The sequence below is a fragment of the Pogoniulus pusillus genome, chromosome 7 (genome assembly GCF_015220805.1).
Source record: "Pogoniulus pusillus isolate bPogPus1 chromosome 7, bPogPus1.pri, whole genome shotgun sequence".
Lineage (NCBI taxonomy): Eukaryota > Metazoa > Chordata > Aves > Piciformes > Lybiidae > Pogoniulus > Pogoniulus pusillus.
Window position 1 is genome coordinate 12,827,753 of NC_087270.1, and position 21,399 is coordinate 12,849,151.

Consider the following 21,399-nt stretch of genomic DNA (forward strand, 5'->3'; position numbering starts at 1 on the left):
AACAACCTGGGAGTTCTAGTGGACAAAAGGAAGACTATGAGACAGCAATCCACCCCCGTGAGCAAGAGACACAATGGTATTGTGAGGTGCCTAAGAGTGTGGCCAGCAGGTCACAGAATCATTGAGACTGGAATAGACCTTTGAGATCAGCAAGTCCAGCATATGACCTAACACCACCACACTGACTAGACCATGTCACTAAGTGCCACATCCAATCTTTCCTTAAACAGTTACAGGGGCAGTGACTCCATCACCTCCCTGGGCAGTCTGTTCCAGTGTCTATTACCCTTCCTGTGAGGAAGTGCTTCCTAACAGCCAACCTAAAGCTCCCTTGGGGCAGCTTCAGGCCATACCCTCTCATCCTGTCACAAGCTGCCTGGGAGAAGAGCCTGACCCCCCACCTGACTGCAACTTCCCTTCAGGTAGTTGTAAAGTGTGATAAGATCCCCCCCAGATCTCCTCGCCCTCTACTCTGCCCTGGTGAGGCCTCATCAGAAGTACTGTGTCCAGCTGAAGAATGACAGGGCACTGCTTGAGAGTGTAGAGCAAAGAGCTGCAACAATGCCAATGGGACTAGAACATCTCTTTTATGAAGAACGTCTGAGTGACTTGCGGGATTTTAGGCTGGAGAAGACAAGACTGAGGGGTGGATAGTGCCAGTCTTTTTTCAGTGATGCCCAGTGACAGGAGAAGAGTTAACAGGCATGACCTTGAACATAGGAAGCTCCATCTAAACATGTGAAGGAGCTTCTTTATGTTGAAGGTGGTAGAGCACTGGACCAGTCTGCCCAGAGAGGTGGTGGAGTCTCCACCTCTTGATTCATTCAAAGCCCACCTGGACACCATCCTGTGCAACCCACTTTAGGTGAATCTTCTCTCAGGGGGGCAGGACTATATAATCTCCAGAGGCCACTTCCATTCCCTATTGTTCTGTGACTCTGTGTACTTCTGAACAAAACACATAAAAATAAGTAGTTCAGGTGCTGCTCCTATTTCCTTCAGCAAGTAATTCACCTGCTGGTGGGAAGAATATGAAATAGGAATCTCTACATGGGAACCTGAGAGCATCAAAACTTTGGAGTTTAGCTTTCAGGGCAGCACCTCTTTGAACACTCCAGTTCTTAAGGACACTGACTAAGGAAACAATGCATAATGGTATCACCTGGATGGCAAACATACTTTTGTAAACACAGTGAAAAATATTTATACATTTCAAGTATATTCTTTGCCTTTTGTCTGTGCATATCTGTGGGACAAGAGGTTTCTTGTTTGCTCTTAGCAATAGCAGAAATCAGGAGGAACTAAACTGAAGCTGGTGTAGTTACATGGCGAAAATAGATGATTGCTCAATTTGGAGAAGAGGAGACCCAGGAGAGACCTTATTGCTCTCCACAAGTTGTAGTGAGGTGGGTGTTGGTGTTTTCTCCTACGTAGCTAACATGTAGACATAGCACTCTAGGACATGGTTTAGTGTGCATAGTGGTGTTGGACTGATGGTTGGACCTGATGATCTTAAAGGTCTTTTCCAACCTTAATGATTCTAGAATTCTAAATTTTTATTGCACCTAAGATTGCTTACTCAAGAACTGATTGAATGTGAGCATCAAGCAGAATTCTCGGTCAGGACTTACAAAGTGTTACTGGCAGCAACAGGCTTTGTGCAATTCTTCAGGCCCTCAATCTTCTTTACTGCTGAACCACTACACAATCTTTGCACATTTTCCAAACCTTCTGGTAGAGATATTAAACAGCTCTTACTTCTCCCTGCAACCAAGTTCCCAATCAGACTACCCCCTCATCTGGAGGATGAAAATCAGGCTGCTTATGCAATTCCCATATTTTATTTTTTTTAAATGAGTTCAAATATGAACAAGATGATTAATCTGCCTCAAAGTCCAGTCTACCTCATGCAGGTCTATGTCTGCATATAACGGCTACTAGTTTCTTCTTCTGCACACAGAATAATGATAACACACATTAACAGATTATGTCTCTGATATATAGAATTCTGGTGCACATGCACCTTACACAGGATCTTTCAAACAATGATCAGTCAAACAGATCCCACATTTAACAATTCTATGAGGCTAAAAAAGATAATAGGTTTGTGACAATATAATAGCAAGAATGAGGAGAAAAAAGCTGAAATAAAAAGCAGTAGGACACTCACTCTGGGACATCAGAGGGCTTCACTGATGAAGTCAAACAAACAACTTTTAAAGTTCATCTCAAGCTAAAGTGATAAATAGGAAGGCTTAGCAGAAATTAGATGTAAGACTTGAGCTGGGGAAATATTTATGCATAAAAAAGATAGTACCTAGGACTTACTTCTGGCTGTCATTAAAAGATGACAGGGACAGTAACCCAGCCCCCCCCCCCAAAAAAAAAAAAAAAAAAAAAAAAGCAAGCTGTCATGAAAAAGGAGAGAAGGTCAGAGAGTACAGAAAAAAATAAGCAGAGATAGGCTGGGAAAGGAGAGAGGCAGAGCTGGATTTGGGAGAGATCAAGTGAATTAGCCAGTGAAGGTGACACAGGATGCAGTGATACAGTCTTGTCTCCTGGAATGAGACAGTAGTCTTGCCATAGGAGTCTGAAAGCCTAGACAGTGCTCAAGTAGGCAACTGAATTAATAATGACGCTTTTAAGCAGCTAGAAGTAGCCAAAAGATACTGAGTCTTAGAGCTTAATGTAGCAATCTTCAGCTCTTCTTTGGTGTGAAGTTCCTGTGGCCAGCTGAGAGAGTTCCTATTTTTTGATTACTTTTAAAGACAGATACAAATCAGAGGCCCTTGCTATTGTGAAGACAGCTTCTAAATACAATCTCATGCACAAGTAGCCCACAAAAATCCTTCTGGGAAGTTGATCCAGTGACCCACAGACCTGTTGGTCTGAAAGCATAGAATCACAGAAAGACAGAATGTGTTGGGGTTGGAAGTGACCTCTAGAGATCAATGAATCCAAGCCCCCTGCCAAAGCAGGATCACTCAGGACAGCTGCACAGGAATGCAACCAGGCAGGTTTTGAAAGTCTCCAGAGAAGAAGACTACAGAACCTCTTTGGACAGCCTCATGTTAAATCATTTCCTGTGCTAGTAGAGCCCTTTGACTTAAACAGCTCTTCTCCCTGCTCATGTGTGTATCAATATCCCAGTGTATTCACTGCAGCAAATGCACTGCCAAGTGCCAGTTGTTGAGACAAGCATGGGTCTTCTTGGGTTCCAGCAAGGGATGCCAGAAACCTGACCAAAAAAGACATGTGACAACCCTTTTTTTTTTTTTAATTCCAGTTCAGAGTGTCAGTAAGGGGGCCAATGACACATAGCTTCCAAAGTGTGAGAAATCAAGTCCTTTGAGACCATGCTGAAAGCTGATCTGTTTCCCAGGAGCTGGCATACTCAAGTTACTTAACAGTTTCTCTGGTACACAACATGAAATAGTAGAAGGCAGGGCACTTTTGGTGAGAAGGTAGTGTTAATTTGGAATTGCTTTGATAGTTTCATTTCATTAGCCTCTAAGTCGTATCACACAACCTTTTTGTTCTTCCTGGTTTTCTTTTGAGTGAAGGATGAATGAATGAGAGATTGAGAAACAGATCTAAGTTTCAGGCAGGATCTGGGTAGACTTCCCTTCTGATCTGAAAGGACTGCTAGCACTCATTAAGTCAAAGTTCTGGAAGGAGACTTCTTAATTAAACATAAGAAATAAACCTCCCTAATGAGACTAAATCAACTACAGGAATAGAACCCAGCAGATGTCTCACAAGGGGGATTGTTATACAGTCCAACAAATGCCCCAGCAAGTGTCCATGAAGTTGCATCCCACAAAACGGAATCACTGGTAACCCTTTGAAATCACCTGTTAGAAGAAATGCATTTTTCAATGTATGCATTTAGATGATTTTTAAGGATCTCTTGATGTAGCAAAGAGCTCACTCAAAGCCAGCATGGCCTCTGAACAGAGTATTGATGAAAGATCAAATCCCAGATGCTGAAATTCACAGCTCAAAACCAGTGAAACAATAAACACAAGAAGATTTCAGAAACATTCTAGATAATAGGTGAATCATCTGGAAACACAGCATTGACATTCCTGCATCTACTGCATTCTCATAGATCTACTTCCTTTTCTTAGCAGCTGTCACTTTAGAGTGTAACCACTACTATGTTTTATCATACATTGGTGCCACAACACAACTTGATCTGATTCTTTTATAGAAACAAACAAACAAGGAAAAAAAACCCACAACATAAAATTAACACAGAAAAAAACCTTTAGATATGAAAAATGCACTTGCTTTCACACATCAGAGACAAAACCAAGACAAATACTAACAAGTATGCTTAACTGTCTTAACTCATATGGCCTGCAGGTTGAGAGAGGTGATGTTTCCCTCTCTGCTCTGGTCAGACTTCACCAGGAGTACTGTGTCCATCTCTAGAGTCCATAACACAAGAAGGACCTATAACTGTTAAAGCAAGTCCAGTGAAGGGCCATAAAGATGATTAAAGGGCTGGAGCATTTCTATGAAGACAAGCTGAGTCAAGGTTACTCAGCCTAGAGAAGAGAAGGATCATGGGGCATCTTATAAAGGCCTTCCAGTATTTGAAGAGGGCTACAGAAGACTTTTTACAAAGGTATCCAGTGACAGGATGAGGAGTAATGGCTTCAAACTAAAAGATCTCAATTTAGATGAAACATTAGGAAGAAATTCTTCTCCATGAGGGTCATGAAGCGCTGGAAGAGGTTGCCCATGAAGATGTGGAGGTTCCAAGACCAGAAGTATTCAAAACCATGTTGGATGACACCTCGAGCAACCTGATCTAATAGGAGGTGTTCCTGCCAATTGCAGGGGGTTGGAACTAGATGATCTTCAAGGCCTATTCCAAACCAAACCATTCCATGATTCTAAACCTAATAGGTGCTAGGGACTAAACTATAGCAGAAGCAAATGTGTATGAAACCATCTTCTTCTTCTGTATCCAGCTGCAAAGATATGTACATAAGTCTGCCTCTTTCACCTGTGTTGCTCTTTGCATTACGTGTTCTACATATTCAAGTTAATCCTACTGCTTTAGTTCCTTTTCCTGTTGTTCTCTGGCCATTATGCTCTCATGCTTCTTTGTTCTGTATTTTAAGAATTAGAATATTCTTTTGTTCATCTAATAATCATTGTAGGTTTCTAAGTATCTTTTTATAACCTTTCTATAATGCTGCTTTCCCCCTAAAAAAACAATATATTTACTTCTCCTGAAAAGTACAAGATTGGCAGTGCTTTCAACTCAATATTCAGCCTACATTCTATCAAGCCTGGGTGCCTCATATGTGTTCTGGAGGGGATATCTGCAGGAGCAAGAGGCTAATTCATTCTTCATGCTTATTCAGTCTTTGGCCTTTCTATTGATACTTCCAAAAAGGGTGTCAATTAATGCTAATTAAGGTGATGTGTTTTGTGATATGGAAGCCTCTGCTAGAAACCAGACTAATATCATTGGCCCTTCTCACTAAAGACATGAAACAGCTGTCAAATGATAACTCCTAGTGGCATTCTCATACAGAGAAAGCCTTGATGCGATTTGAACACTGATGGAATCCTTCACAAGGCCTGCAGTTTGGCTTGAGCTCATGAAACATGATTTTCTATCCAAGATAACCTTCCTTTATTTAAAAAAAAAAAAAATTAAAAAAAGAAGATTTGAAAGAACTGTGTATGGAGTGTTACATAGGACACACAGGGTTTTAAAATGTGCCTAATAAAACTGTGCTTATAAAAGGCTACTCAAAATATCTAAACCTGTGTCAATCACAGATATTTGTAAGGCAGTACCTTTAGAATCATACCAGTCTCATCTTTACTGAATTAAATTCAAGTTTTCCATGTGAGTGAAACAGTAGAGCCTCTTGGTCAGAAAAATTATGCAAGAAACTTCACACTTTTTCTCTCATTGGTTGGTTAAGGAACAAAAATCCAGTACAAAGATACAGCGCTTAAGATTTTTTTTTTCAAATAATAAATGTAGTTTTCAGAATATTTTTTCACATAGCTACATTTCTGTCCATCTATCAATCTATTTATTCATCTATCTAATCAGCCTGCAAAAAGTTTAAGATGTTTGTGAGCGTATATTTCAACAATTGGTCCCGAATTTGAAGCATATAAGAGGAGTAGCATCTCTAATTAACTGCAGTTATCTAAACTAGTTCTTACTCTCATTGAGCCTCTGTGACTAGACTTCAAGAGCATCAAGTTGTTTTTATGGGGACAAAACTAACCCACAAACACAATTCACTTCAATCACATTTTCTGTGTTATATTTCCTTCTCCTTTGCTGGCATAAATTTTCTCTAGCCAAACTTGCTTCTTCCTCTAACTTGCTCAATGCAAAAAGTAATGTCATCGTCAATCCACGTTTTAACCATCCCACAGTGCCAGTTCTTTGAGTTTGTTCATGTGCACACATTGTTAATACTGCTCTTCAGCACAAATAACTTATCCACTCTTTCTGATACATCGCTTTTAGAAATGCGAAATTGCAATCTTTGGAAATATGATTGTGTGGTGAGTTGGCCTTGACCAGTTGGCAGATACCTACCCACTCATTGTCTCACTCCCCCTCCCCAAAACGATGTGGGAATGGGCTGAAAAGGCTCAGGGGTTAAGAAAGACATTGAGATCACTTACTAATTACCATAAACAGAAAAACAGAACTGTTTAGGGGACAATTAATTTCTTTTACTGACAATTAAAGTTAAACGGTGAGAAACAAAGACAAGCATTAAAATATCTTCCCTTCATTTCTCCCTTCTTCTCAGGCTCAACTTCATTTTCTACTCTACCTCCTGACTCTCACAATCTGAGCAGCACAAGGGGATGGGGAATGGGAGGTTGGTGTCAGTTCATGACACCTCCTCTCTACCACTCCTTCCTCTTCACACCTTTCTCCTATCCTAGCTGCAGTCCTTCATGATAAACTTGCTCCTCCATGGGCTCTCCAAGGACCACAGATCTTTCAGGAAATATCCACATACTCTGGCATATGATCATCTGGTAGGCTGCAATGTGGATTACCTGCTCTGTCATGGTCCTCTCCACAGGCTGTATGGAAATACCACCTCCACTGTCATCTCCAAGGTCTGCAGAGGAATATCTGCCATGGTGCTTAGAAGAACTTCCACATCCACTTCTACCCACTTACACTCCTCCTCTGCCTTTGGTGTTCACAAGGTTGTTTCCTACACTTTTTCCTCTCACTCCTCTCTGCCCATGCAGCACTTTTCCCCTTTCTTTATGCTGTCACAGAGGTCCCACCTTCTTGGCTGCTGGATTCAGCTGTGTGCTGTTGAGCTGAGTGGAGCCACCTGGTCTAGTACAACAAACCCTAAACACCTCCCACAGAAGCCACCCCTGCAGCCCCTGAATAATACCTTGCCACATTCACACCCAATACACATTGCTAAAGATGTTCATTGTCTCTTTTACAGGCCTAACTGTTGTGGTAGGCCTAAATAGGCCAGAACATGTACTGGCTTGCCCAGACATGTTTTGGTTCTGTTTACATCCTGTGGTGAACAAGGTACATACATTTGGCTTGTGCCTGCCTTCTGCAAGGCCTATGTTTTTCCCAAGGTTGGGTAAAGCAAGCCTACTTTTTCACTTGATATGGTCAAGCTCAGCTAACTGCCATTCTGATTGCCTGTTCTGTGTCCAAAGGCCCATTAGTCTCAGGCTGTATTGATAAAAGAGATGAGCAGCTAACACAACGAGCTCTGCCATTGTATTCATGCTTGCTTGCTTGCTGCTGCTGCCTGTTGCCATTGCCTTTTGCCTCTGGCAGTGATTCTGCCATTGCCTTCTGCAGCATTATGCTGTGCTAAGCTATAAGTTAGCCCAGCTGTACAGTAAGAAGCTCTGATGCTTTGGGCCTGAACTATCTGGAAACTGCCTGCTTCAAGTTTACCAGGAACAGGCATAATTGCCTTCACACAATAGGCCTGCAAAGCCAGCGTGACATTGTGCCAAGACTGCACATTGGAAGACATCCTGCCTACACCTACCAAGACAAGAAGCCCCAGAAGGGACACACAGATTGCCCAGAGGGGCCAGGAGAAGATCAGAGGTTGTCTGCCTCCTTTCCCCAGCACCCTGTGAAGCTTGGGAAGAATCAGAAGCCTCAACAGCTGACAAGACATTGACAGAATTCCCTGAAATTGTTTGGGTGCTGAGTGAAGCTGTAACTATCCCCACAACTCAGGGGTTAACTTTTGTGAGTAAATATTCAAAGTCTTTCTCTAAGAAATTCTGTAACTAGATTCTCTTGTGCCTTTCTGCCTTAGTAGCAGAAAGGAGCCTCTCAAGCCCTTTGGTGTGCAAGAGGTATAGCTGAAACCAAGAACCTCTTTCCATTTTTAATGTTTGCACTTGCTAGTTATTTCTTAAAGTGTTCCAGTTTAGTCTGTTCCCTGTGTGCATAAGTATCCAAATCGTGCATTTCAAACATTGTAAGTAAGTTTTCTGGAGAGATTTAATGTTAATAAACAATTTTCATAGTTATTAACCATCTTCACCTGGTATCAAAATGAATATCAATTATTAATTTTGCATAATTCCTAACATTGAGAAATGCTTGGCATTGACCTCATTATGCCATCCTGTCTTCAGTTTGGAAAGAAAGAGCTAAGTCATACTTGCCTCCCAGAGACCATAACACTTGACATACTTGATGAGATGTGGTGGATTCTATACTGTCATCATAGTAAAACTTAAATGAGTAACGTTACCGTCTTTACTTAAAAGAATTATTCCCTTTTGATACCACAGACCTCAGTAACACTAAAGGTGGTAAAGCTATATGGTATTTTATTTTTCTCTTTTTTATTTGTGGTCTTTTAACAGATCTGCCTCACTGTGTCTTTTATACAGAGACAAAGTTACACCAACATAACTGCTAAAAACTACGTCAGCCTCTGCAATACTCCTACAGTAGCATCTGTGAGCTCAGGGCAAAAAAGATTAAACATTGTATTCTGGCCTTCTTAACAAAATGTATTCTGCAAGTAAAAAAGACAGGCTGGAATCACCAAGGCTAGCAGTATTGCAATGAAGATTCTAATACATGATTTGCATTTCTTAAATGATAAAAATGCATGTTTGTTAGAAGTGTTCTACACTTCTGCCAACTAAAAATCTGACTTCTGGTTAATGTTATTTTGCTGGAATTGCACAGATATGTCAAACTTTTTAGTTCTCACATTTGCTTGTTAGTCTTTCAACTGTAGATTAGATGGATGACCACATAAAACTAATGAGCTTCCTATAAGAACTATACAGTTCCTACATAAACAGTGGTTACTACCATAGAACTTACTGTTATGCACGTTGGGCAGGGTAGGAGAAATTAAAACATGTGAGATTCATGTTAAATTCCCATTTCTTATTCCCAAAATTTTGGAACTTAATCTAGACAGCTTTGTAACATCCTGACAAATATCATCACATTAAAATGCCAACCCAGATGAGGCCACACTCAGGAAACAATCCCTGGAGTGGAAAAAGGGGTCACAGCACAGACTTAACCATCTGCCAAAGTGGATTTACAGTGCCTACAGTTAGCTAAGTTATTCACTGCAAATATACTCTGCGATGAAAAATAGCCCTTTTCTTTCTGCCATGTAAACTGACCTTGACCCTACCAACAGCCTTCAGTATTCCTAAATCTTATCAGAGATTCTTAACAGCAATTTTATCCCTGAATTGATCTTGAAATGTACACTGCAAAGAATAAGCCTCTGAGAGTAGTCACTCAAGTCACAGCATAACAGACTGACCAGAGAAGGAATACAACCAATACTATACAGGTATGGTCATCAGCCATCTGACAATGAATGAGAACACTGTGTAAAGAAAGTCCACCAGCAACACATATGTTAAATCTGTTCACAAGATCCATTTGTGAATAGTTTTGAAGAGCTAAAAAATTGAGAAAAATCTGTTCATACACAATTCACAAAGAGAGAACAAGGACAAATTTGCCAAGCAAATTGTTTGCTATGCATAGATATCCCAGCTGTCCTCATTATCTTCTTTACCCTGTTTAAATCTCCTTTGCACTCCTATCTTTTTGCCTGGTTCACCCAATGTCATCCCTTCCTTAACCATGTCACATTTTCTCAAAGGTCCAGTTAAGCTTCTGCCTGAAATACATTCTTCCACTGACTTAACTTTAGGTTGGGGTTTTTTTCCCTTCTTTCAGATAGTTTGAAATGCAATCACAAAACTGCTAAAACATGTAATAAAAAAATCACAGAAATCTTGTTGTGTGTGTAACATTAAGTAACAAGTGCTAGCAAAATGGCTGCTTCCTCTGCAGACAGAGTGATTCAAATTTTAAAGGAACAGAAACTGAAGGTACCCAAATCTCCAACCAGATCACAATACTGCTGCCAAATAAAAGGGTAGACAAGTGGATGCCACGTCAACACCTAGTCAAACCTTGCCACAGTCTTCTTGCATGGCTTTGGAAAAAGGCACATAGGTTCCTCTCAATAATATAAAATAAAAATATATGCCTGTCTGGAAGGATTATTGTGAAGATAAAACATTAAAAGTCATAGGAACCATATCAATGGGGATTATGTTGAATATGAAGAGATCACATGTGAGAAAGTATATGTGCATGGATGTGCACATACAGAGTAACTGAGAGGTGAGGGAAGGAATGCTTAGAAAAGCAAGACTCTCGCATCTTTTACATTTTGATGAGAGAAGTCTGATTCTGTTGGAACATTAGGACATGAGTCCCACCTGGGGGCATTTGTCCATGTAGTAAGCAATACAACTGACCAAGAGCCAGATGCACTGTTCATGTGGACTCATTGCAGCATCCATGTTATACCTAACCATACAGCCTTTTTCCTGCTTCTTTCTACTATTGATATGCTTCTGACAGAACTACACATTGAAAATGGGGGAAATGGCAACAGTGTGTGGGAGTCAATGTTAAAACAAGGAGAGCAGCAGGGGACAGAAGTCAGCAGAGACAGATCATGCAGGCTGTTCACCCTGCTGGGACTGGAATTGCTGCAAACACTAGAGCCAGAATACAGGGCTGCACTAATTCTCAGCATATGAATAGTAAATGCTTTCAATTGGAAACGACATTTACATGCAATTTAGCTGCATCAGTTCCAATCTTGCTCTTTTTTTTTTTCCTAGCCAGTCAGCTTTATTGTTAAAGAAATGTTAGGGCATGAACATGTAGAGCAAAGTGCATGTGCAACTTGTAAACAAGCCCTCTGGACCACCTCTGAATGCATCAAGCAGCCCATGGTGAAACAACAGAAGCAAATAGCACTGCCCTGGATTAATAGCACAGGACCAGAGGAGAAAAGAAATCATCCACTAAATTGTAGCTGCTCAGTTTCTGAGGAGAGGGATAAACATTTTGCACATTAAATGGGTACCAACAGCTTAAAAATTACACTTCTCCTAGAAAATTTCATAATCACTACATTGCAAGGAGCCCCTAGAATTCTGTGACTATTAAAAACCCTAACAAATATTTCATTCACTTCTTTTCAGGTTTCTTCCTTAGCGCACATGATAAAATTTACTGGACAGCCAGTCTAAGTCTATTAAGGAGAAGAAAGTGAACCTTAAATCTTTCAAAGACCAAAATACTCAGCTTGCAAATCATTAATACCCTCTCTCTTTTCAACAGTACTATTAATATTTCCCAGGTTAAGCACATACTAAAATGCTATGCAAGGACATTAGATGTTTTCTCTTTGGCAACTGCACCTTTAAGCCTTTCAAATGTCAAAGGTAAACAGAAAAGTAGCAATGAACACATTCTAAAGACCAAATACCAATTTTAGAAAGAAACCCACATTAAATACAATCTATTGTTTTCTTTTCTTTCTTCCTTTACTTACTTGACAAACCCAGTTTCTGTACATAGTAGACACACTATGCACACAGATGCTTGTGAAGACATCAGCTATCAGAGGTTGAACTTTGAGTGTATGTCTTGAGAATTAACTTAATTTAATGGCATATCTGTTACTTGACATCATGCAGGTTAGCTCACTGCTGCTTTAGATTGTCATGGACCACTTCTGTTCCCAAACAATTCCTGTTCACTTGTAGTCATGTCCTCTACTGTCTGTCTGCAAGTCTCTAAACTCTCTCCTCTCCCACCTCTTCCCCTCAGCTGCTTTGCCAGGTGACTTACAAGAAGGTAAGAAAAAGAACACCAGTGCTCTCTCTCTGGCATCTCAGGACCAGTGAGAATAATCTTCTGTGCCGCAAAATGTCCTCTAGAGGCCACTGTCTGCCCTATCATCCAGATCCAAGAGGTCAAAAGCTCTTCTCTCGGAGCACTCCACACGCAAAATCACAGAAAGAGAATGATGTGGGTTAGAAGGGACCTCTGGAAACCATATACTTCAACCTCCCTGCTAAAGCAGAGTCACCTGGTGCAGACTGCACAGGAACGCATCCAGGCAGGTTTTGAAAGTCTCCAGGGAAGGAGACTCCAGAACCTCCCTAGACAGCCTTGTCCAGTGCTCCAGCGCCGTTAAAGGAGAGAAGTTTTTCCTCATGTTTAAGTGAAATGTTCCAGGGATGTTCCTCCCTCCCAGTTCCCCTGGAACTTAGTATTTGTTATGGTCCCCTCATACTCTAGTGACCTGCTGCTAGATACCAAAATGCGGGTAAATTTTCACATTCACTGTGGATTCTTGTTTTCACCAGTGGTGCTTGTCTTTACTATGCTGGACATAAACTCTTCTTTTTATGATGATCTTGTTTAGAACAGTACTACAGAATATTCAAGTAACAACTACAAAGAAATCAAGTAGCATAAATTTTCTGAGAGGCAAGCTCTTCAATATATACAGGGTCATTTCTGCTTTTATTGACTTCGTGTTTGTGGGAATGAATATGAATTTCAATGCTTTTGAGAAAAAGAACTCAAGCTAATGACAAGGTCTTTCCAGTAGTCTCAATGAACCAACAGGAAAACACCAAAACAAGCAAAGAGTGGTACATTATTAGCATCCAAGCCACCAGATGTATTCAATGATATTATCACCAAAACTAACTGTTTTATTGTGTAGATTAAGAGCAGGTTGGTCACTGTGTCCTCAGATATATTAGATAGATGATGGCATTCCAATCTTCTAAACTACATTCTGTCACAAGGGAACACAAATAAGCACTGACTTCAGAAATGGCAAGAAATCAAGATGATTCAGCAAGTGAAACAAGCCCCATATTCCAGAGAAATCCTCCAACACTCCTGAACTGAAGGTTCTGTTAATAACACTGGCAAAATTTCTCTCTGATCACTTGGCAGTCAGTTCAACCTTGAGACTGTGAGCAAGATACACTGGCTTGGCCTCTTAGAACATTGCTCTGTCCTGTTCAGCATCTTGTCTTTAATGGTGCCAAATCATTGCTATCTCAGACACATTTCAGAAAACATTCATTTTGATCAGTTAAAAATATCCCACCACCAAGAATAAACAAATGGCTAGCTAAGTGCACTGAATCATGATATTGCAGAGTAACTAGAACTCAAACATGTGGAATGTAATGCAGACATTTAGGTATGATCAAGAAGAATATGAACAAAAAAAAAAGTTCCTCTTTCTACACACTAGTCCATTATTATGTTTCATATTCCATACAATTCACAACATACGTGTGTATTTATACACAACCAGAGACTATATTCTGATTTTTTTATCTAAAGAGCTCTTTCAGCTGCAGTTAACTTGTCTTTCAGATGGGTTAACTCTCATGTGATTAGTTCCGAGTATATTTTGCTTTATGGTCACCATGATGCTGTGTGATTCTATTCTTTCTGCAGAAGTAGCACATACTCCACATTAATTGCTGATTTTTTTATCAAGAAAATAGTTACTTAGCCATGTAAGAAGCTGGTACAAACATTGAAACGTCACAGATCAAGCATGCATGTCTTGCCCCCTCCAGCTTTCAATAGTCTAAGTGTCATTCTTGGTGTTGTGTTTAGTCTGTAATAAAAAACATAACAATGCCTTGACCAGAAATACTTCAAAAGTTACTCATTGTAGCTTAGATGTAGTTCCAAGAGTGAGGTGCACCACTTTGGCTGTAGGCTAGCTACTATAAAGTATCTGTCAATAATTTAAAAATACCATTTAAAAAATTAGCAGCATCCAGAAATTGTCCTCCAGATTAAATCACCATAAAAACACAATGCTTTTTTATTTAGTCTATGCAGAGATATTAAGAGATAATTTTATCAGCTCTCTATTCAGAAACTTTTTTCCTCAAATCAGGTCTTAGATACATGACATGGCTCATAGAGGATGCTTGAGAATGTCTTTGATTATTAATCATTACAAAGTCTTGAAAAATGATGGGTTTAAAATCTACATAGTTGCATGAAAAAGTTAATCTAGAATAAGAAGGTAACTTGACCCACTGTAACTGCACTAAGGTGAAGTTTTATTTTATGACTAATGTAAATTAAGGTAAATCATTCTCTACTGGACAAGCTGAGTTCATATTGAAGCCAGTGAAGAGTACCCAGCTGGGCATAAAATATTAAGTGAGGATCTCTGCTGTGAACTACACAGGAGACCAGACTTAGGACCTCACAGTCACCTCCTTCTTGCCTTAAAATCTCTGAACTACAGCAAACGGTTGGAGACTTGTGTGTTATTTCTATTTCAGGAGTAAAGAATGAAGGTGAATTTCTGCACTCTGAATTGAACATTCCTGGAAGCAAAGTTCAGAGATGGTGTGTCCTGTGGGAGAATCGCTATAACCCTTCCCCTTGGAAAAGGGGGAAGTTGTTTTCAGACTTACTGTGTTACAGCTGGGGATCTCTGGGGGATAACAGTGAACAACATGCAGATTTTAGCATCCCGCAAGAATGAAGAATTAATCCCTCTGTCTGAGAGATAGTCTTGGAGATAATTAAGGCAATTCTGTCATCCTCAGAAAGTACAAAAGCATAGTTTTTACACTCGGTGAAAGAAAGGAACCAATGGGACAAAAAACCCCGACTTCATAAGACAGCTGAGGCCAGCAGCCTCTCACAACAAATCTCTGCCCAGCGCAGGGTCATACTGAATAAAATATTCATTGAGCCTATTGCGGCCTCCTGCCAAGTCTAATAGCCTTTGTTGGGCCCTGAGTAGAGAACACAAGAACTAGAATACTCAGATCCATGCCAGACAGTTAGATTGAAGAAGTCTGCTCTGTTCAAGAGAAAAGGAGGCTGAGGGGAGACCTTGCTCTCTACAACTACCTGAAAGGAGTGAGGTAGGTGTTTTGTCTCTTCTTCCAAGTAACAAGTGATAGGAGGACAGGAAACAGCATCAAGTTGCACCAGAGTGAGTTTATATTAAATATGAGATGAAAATTCTTAACTGAAAGGATTCTCAAAAACTGAAACAGGCTCCTTAGGGAGGTGTTTTTAAGGCACAGAGATGTGCTATTGAGGAACGTGGTTTAGCACCAGACTTGGTAGAGCTGCATATTGGTTAGACTCAGTGATCTTAAAGGCCTTTTGCAACTAAAACAATTCTCTATGCACAGACTTAGAATTTGGACTTCCCAAAGTAGTTCTACTTTCAGAAATAGAATCCCTTTGCATTCAGAGGTGCTTTTTGCTGCTAGAGATTAGTTGTTACCTCCCTCTTCACTGCTTTTAGTTCAGCATGTCTGAGAACAAAAAATTTATATCGAGGTGCAAAGCATGCTTTTTGCAGGCTCCAAAATCTATGTGATGCAGTGTTATATCAGATTGGTGTGCCAACTCTCAGCATTTAGTGCCTGTCCAGTTTAGGATAGAAGACATAAATGACTGTAAAGATCTTACTTATAGTCATAGAATCACAGAATCAGTCAGGGTTGGAAGGGACCACAAGGATCATCTAGTTCCAACTCCCCTGCCACAGGCAGGGACACTCTACCCTAGATCAGGCTGGCCACAGCCTCATCCAGCCTGGCCTTAAACACCTGCAGGTATAGGGCCTCAGCCACCTCCCTGAGCAACCCATTCCAGGGTCTCACCACTCTCATAGTGAAGAACTTCCTCCTCACATCCAGTCTCAACATACCCACATCCAGCTTTGCTCCATTCCCCCCAGTCCTGTCACTCCCTGATATCCTGAAAAGTCCCTCCCCAGCTTTTTTGTAGGCCCCCTTCACCACAATAAGGTCACCTCAGAGCCTCCTCTTCTCCAGACTGAACAGCCCCAACTCTTTCAATCTGTCCTCACAGAAGAGCTGCTCCAGCCCTCTGATCATCCCAGTGGCCCTTCTCTGGACACTCTCCAGCACATGAACATGCTTCTTGTAATGGGGGCTCCAGAAATGGACACAGTGCTCCAGGTGGGATCTCACCAGAGCAGAGCAGAAGGGGAGAATCATCTCCCTTACCCTGCTGGCCACATTTCTCCTGATGCAGCCCAGGATCTGATTGGCTTTCTGGGCTGCAAGTGCACACTGCTGGCTCATGTTGAACTTCTCATCCACCAGCACCCCCAAGGGTGCTGCTCTCCAGCCAGTCACTGTCCAGCCTGGATTTGTGCTTGAGATTGCCTCGACCCAGATGCAGGACACTGCACTTGGTCTTGTTGAATCTCATGACCTTGGCTTGTGCCCACCTCTCCAGCCTGCCCAGGTCCCTTTGGATGGCATCCCTTCTCTCCAGCATGTCTGCTGCACCACACATCTTGGTGTCGTCAGCAAACTTGCTGAGGGTGCACTCAATGCCTCTGTCCATGTCACTGACAAAGACATTTAACAAGACTGGTCCAAGGACTGATCCCTGAGGGAGTCTGCTCATCACTGGCCTCCACTTGGACATGGACCTGTTGACAGCCACTCTTCAGGTGCAGCCATCAAGCCAGTTCTTTATCCATCTAGTGGTCCACCCATCAAACCCATGTGTCACCAGCTTGGACACCAGGATGTGGTGCTGGACAGTGTCAAGGGCCTTGCTCGGGTCCAGGTAAATGACACCAGTAGTCCTTGGATTTCACTCTGTCACAGAAGTACTGCTTAGTTTGCAGGGAAATTACAGAAGCTGTTCAACAGTGGCATAGTAGGGGAATGGCCGTGTCAGCACTACAGTGCATGAGCAGCACTGGTGGAGAGATTGCATACTCCCACCTGCACTATATTTAGTTCTAGCCAACACTGGTCACTTCCAAGAGACATCTACCAAGTGCATTTCCTCTCAAAATCCTGACTAATGGCATATATCAATACAGCAAAACAATAGGATATAGAACTTGGATATACCTGTTTCACATAATGGAAAGTTTTAACTGTAAGGAATTTGTGACCTATAACATGTTTACCACAATTAATGATTAATTAATGACAAAAGAGCAGACATTCATTCCAATTACAATTGCTATCCGTATTGTTGTGCTGGAGCAAAGCAGTGGGCTTCCCAGTATGGGCTATATATTTTTTTTTTTTAATATCATGCCTAAACAAATAATTGACTGTTTAAAGCTGGTTTCTCTTCTGGAGCTCCTTCTCACACATTTTCAGTGGCCTCTGACATCAGGCATCTGTCACAGCGGCACCTGTGTTCATAACAGAGAAGAAGGTGAAAGGCTTCACCAGAAGCAGATGCCAAAATTCTCCTGGTATGGACTGGTGCAGAGTGATCATCACTGTTAGCTGCAGAACAACCTGACTGCTGTCCTGGAATTTTCTCCAGCTCCAAGAGGTTCAAGGGCATTGTGCTGCTCAGGAAGGGAAGCCCAGTTCTGCCGACTAGTCTGTCTCCCTCAGTGCAGAGCATGCTGGTGGGAAGTCAATCATACAAGCTCAAAGAGCCAAATTATGCCCTCAGTTACCCTTACATCAGCTCAGTAATAGCTATTATGTTATACAGGGTAGAAAGAGGGCCCAGTTTTTATAGCTTTGTGTGGTTCTTATTTCAATTATTTTCAGGTTTTAAACATGCATCATTGCATAACAGAACAGATATTTGCAAACGGAAGCTCTAAAGAAGGACAACAGATATATGGAAAAGAATCATAGAACCATAGAGCCATTTTAGTTGAAAAAGAACTTCAAGATTATTGAGTACAACTGCCAGCCCAACACCACCATGGCCACAAAACCATGTCCCAGAGTGCCATGTCTACACATTTTCTTAACACCCTTGGGGATAGTGACTCTACCACTTCCCTGGGCAGCCTGTTCCAATGCCTGACCACTCTTACAGTAAATAATTTTTTCCTAATATACAATCTAAATCTCTTCTGGAACAACCTGAGACCATTCCCTCTCATCCCATCACTTGTTATTAGGGAGAGGAGATCAACACCCACCTGGCTCCAACCTCCTTTCAGGGAGTTGTAAAGAGCAAGAAAGTCTTCCTCATGCTCTTTTTCTTCAGACTAAACAAATCCAATTCCTCCAGCCTCTCCTCACAAGACCTGTTCTCCAGACTCTTCACCAGCTTTGCTACCCTTCTCTGGACACATTCTAGCAACTCAATGTCTTTCTCATAGTGAGGGGCCCAGCACATATTTCCATGTTTCCCGTAATATATTTCCAGCATCTATAGGTCTTGGCATTCTTGCCAAGAGCCAGTGGTCTATGGATCAGGCCTAAAGAACAAAAAATGGGATTAGAGACCTCTTTAAGCCATCTTGTAAAATGGGAAAATGCAATGCCATTACAAAAAAAAAAAGTAACAGGAGAATATGGGGAAGAATGTGAGTACCTGTGTACAGGAAAGGAAAAGAGCATGTGAAAAAAAGAATTTCTAGCAAAATCTATAATCTTGTTTGGAATACCAAACAAACTGTCCTGTACTGGGTGTCTTATTGACTGCTCTGTGCTTCATATTGTCAAATATGATAAAAGATCTCAAAGTGAGATCTTTTAAATTAAAATGTCACAGAATTAATTTAATTCAGTAAGCATCTTGACCCACTAAGTAAGCATCATTCTAACCCCTACTGATTTATTTGTCTTGCTCTATTTTATTTACCAGAGTTTATAGATGACAATGGGGGATCCTTCCACCTATCTTCAACATTCTTTGGATCTGATGCTGATGCAGAAGGTGAACATCTTGCCCAGTGATCCTAACATAAAAAGCTGGGTGTTTTCAGAGTAATCATCATAAATTGGTCTGTAAAACCTTTAAAGGAAGCTGGAATCTAATTGTGACACCTTGGTGGAATTAAAGCCACTAGGAGAACTGTGACATGCAGAGTTTCACCTAGAGTTTACTCACCCAGGTCATGCCTGCTACATTTACCTAGTCAGAAGCAGTGGAAGAGCACCAGAAGCACCTTTGAGCTTTCTGGGTAGCATGGCTTTGGATGTCTGAGTAAAGGTCTAGTTTATTGGACAGGGCTGGGTAATAGGTTGGACTGAATGATCTTGGAGGACACTTCCAACCTGGTGGACTCTATGATTCTATGAACTGGTCACTGTAGAGGGTTTAGAGCAGCCCGTAAGATACACGGGCTTCTCTGTTTCTCATGCCATTCCCTAAAATATTTAAATGTGATATGCAAATACCTGTACTGTGACTGGAACAAATTCAAGGATTTCCTTTTCCTGCATGGTTACCCAGCAACAGCTGCATCCTTAAAATGACAATCAGCCTCCTGAAACCAATCTAAATGCAAAACATGGCACAACTAGGAAGAAGAGTTAGGCAGTATTTGCATATGCAGCATGACTGCACTTTGGTTGTATGAAGCAACTCAGTTCTGCCACCATTTTGGTGCAGAATTGCTTACAGTGAGCACAAGAACCCTGTGCAGAGAAGTTCCTGTCACTAACAGACTACCATCCTAAACCAGTGATGCAAACAAGCGTGGTTATCTTCTATCAGAGCTTGGACACAGCATCTGCTATCTCATGTAACAATTGCATCACTTGTCCTGAAGCCATTCCTGCCTCTTGCAGCAATCCTTCTTACTTTCACATATTCAGCAGGGTCAGCCACCATCTTGTGTTTGATCTCTCCTCACCAGCTCAAAGTATTTGCCTTCTCTATTTGTCTAAAGAATAAAAGAATATAGGACCAGTCTTTAAATACTGATTGTCATGTGTTCAGCTTGACAATCAATTTGGAAATGGACAGAGGAGGGCCTACCAGTAATCAGACCAGGCCAGAAGGCAACCAACTATGTCACTACTTCAATCATGTATAGTGTTGAAACATGTTTTGCTTTTGGATCTCTAGAGTCCTGACATAAACACTGATTTTAAGAAGATCATCATCCTTTGCTGCAACTGAAGGAGTCAGCTTCCTTAAAGATACAGACACACAGTTCCATCCTACATCTACGGAGTGCAAACCAGGAAAGAGGACATTTCCTTACCGTATTTGAGGAACTCCCATTTAAGCTTTAAATTAGTTGATACCCTAAGCACCATCGAAATACAGACATTAAACAGTCAATGGTCCGATTTACTCTAAGTAGCTCTAATGTAGAGATTGATGTGGGGAGATACCATTGAACCACACTTACAGAATCATGAAATCAAAGAATGGTGGGGGTTAGGAGGGATCTCCAGAGATCATCTAGTCCAACCTCCTTGTTAAAGCAGGTTCATCTACATCATACTGCATAGGAACACATCCAAATGGGTTTTGAAATTCTCCAGAATAGGAGACTCCATAGCCTAGCTGGGCAACCTGGTCCATGGCTCTGCCACCCTCAAAGCAAAGAAGTTTTTCCTTAAGTTCAAAGAAACCTCCTGTGTTCTCATTTGTGCCCATTGCCACTTGTCCTATCACTGGACACCACTGAAACAAGCGCAGTCCCGTCATTATAACCTCCACCCTTTCACTATTTGTGTGAATTGGTGAGATCCCCTCTTATTCTTCTCTTCAAGCAAAACAGCAGTTCTTATGCTTTCAGGACACAGCTGCCTCCTTTAACTTGTGTGAGAGATGAGAACCTTCCAATTCTGAATAAAAGAAAAGCCTCAGTTGTCAAAGATGTGTATGTTTTCCAAATATATTAGCTGGAGTAAACAAATAATGCCCATTATGATAGTCCTAAGCTATCACAGCTACCAGGATGCAACTTATTCTGCCAGATGTATACAAATTTGCATTTTAGTAGAACTTAACTTGTTGTCTCACAGCATTATTTACTCTACAAAACTTCCTCAGTTCTCAAAAGCATTTCCTTCCCCAAGAGACTGAGCCAAGATGAAGGTTAAATGAATCCGAGCTTAGACTTTTTTTGCTTTGCACCTTCTGACAGTAGTTGACACCAAGTCCACACTGCTGTGACTAATCATTACCAATATCTGCAGCAGCTAGCTAGTCCCCAATGGCTCTGCATTTCTTGAAAGGCAGAATCAGCCTCATTCAACAGCAAAATCCTGGAGTTTCACTTC

The 21,399-nt window shown here is 41.2% G+C and overlaps 1 protein-coding gene across 19 annotated transcripts in view; it reads right to left on the reverse strand.

Annotated features, from left to right (window-relative positions):
- Nucleotides 1–21,399, reverse strand: part of MYT1L (myelin transcription factor 1 like) — a 322,031-nt gene that overhangs the window by 277,617 nt on the left and 23,015 nt on the right. For 5 of the 19 annotated variants that reach the window (XM_064145924.1, XM_064145921.1, XM_064145929.1 and 2 more), the window contains exon 1: nucleotides 7,066–7,275. The exons of 4 other annotated variants lie outside the window; for them this stretch is intronic. The gene's annotated coding sequence lies outside the window, so the exon portion shown is untranslated. Of the gene's footprint in view, nucleotides 1–7,065; nucleotides 7,278–21,399 lie in introns of those variants that run through there. 10 more of the 19 variants (XM_064145920.1, XM_064145925.1, XM_064145918.1 and 7 more) reach the window with 3 other exon arrangements.